This window comes from Galeopterus variegatus, unplaced genomic scaffold (assembly GCF_000696425.1).
Source record: "Galeopterus variegatus unplaced genomic scaffold, G_variegatus-3.0.2 Scaffold1453, whole genome shotgun sequence".
Lineage (NCBI taxonomy): Eukaryota > Metazoa > Chordata > Mammalia > Dermoptera > Cynocephalidae > Galeopterus > Galeopterus variegatus.
In genome coordinates, this window is record NW_007727564.1 from 210,407 (window position 1) to 211,417 (window position 1,011).

The window sequence follows — 1,011 nt, forward strand, 5'->3', positions numbered from 1 at the left end:
GGTCTGTATGTGGGATCCGAACCCTCGGCGGGAGCGCTGCCGCGCTCCCAAGCGGCGCACAGTAGCAGTGCGCCACCGGGCCGGCCCTGGATTTGGGAAATTATATTTGCAGGAAGTTATATCTATCTACTGAAGAATATTTCTTGCAAAGCTCCTGTCTTGACTTGGTGAGAAAGTAGACAGATGGCCCTCAACCTCCTAGAAGGTTTTTGTAGGAAGAGGTTATAAGAGGGTTTATTACCAGATTCGTACTTTGGCTTCTATATCAGCCTCCTTTCATATATTTACTTTTAGTTGGGCTCATCTTTTTTCTTAAAGAGTTATAGAAGGATCTCATTGTGAAGATACCTCAAGGTCTCCTCAGCTTCCTTCATGAAACTCACCATGATAATTATTGTAGGGATGTTGTTACAAATATTGTTTACTGTCACACAGTGTTCCTTTAATGATGACATTTCTTTCAGGTCTCAATGTAAAGAAAATTTATACATCTTCTGAGACATGTTACCTTATTGACACTGTGAATCTTGTAACTGATTACATTTCCCTGTTGGCTTTGGCTAAAAGGAATCTAAAGCTAAATTTGTGGCTCATGTAAGAAATTGTACAGGATTCTGTGCTATGTATTTCTGCGTCATAATTACCTCTGGCTGAATTTTGCCATCCTGACTTCTTTTTCTTTTTTTTTCCCCTGAAGTCTTAATCCATTTAGATTTTTACCCTAATAATTGCATGTGTTCATGTAAGCTATCACAAATACTGTTACAGAATAGGGTTGAGAATGTTTGCATAAATAAGCAAATAGAATAAAAGATGATTCATTCAAAGTGGCACTTGTGGCAAGGAATTGGTGAGCATTCCATATTTTAAAATATGGGTATAGTTTCAGATCTTTAGATTGTATCTCTAAGCTCATTTTCTCATTGCTAAAGACTTAGGTTTTTGTTCCACAAACCAAACGTGAATCAGTGGAAAATATTCTTGCTCCAAGAATTAAAAAGAATTTTTTTT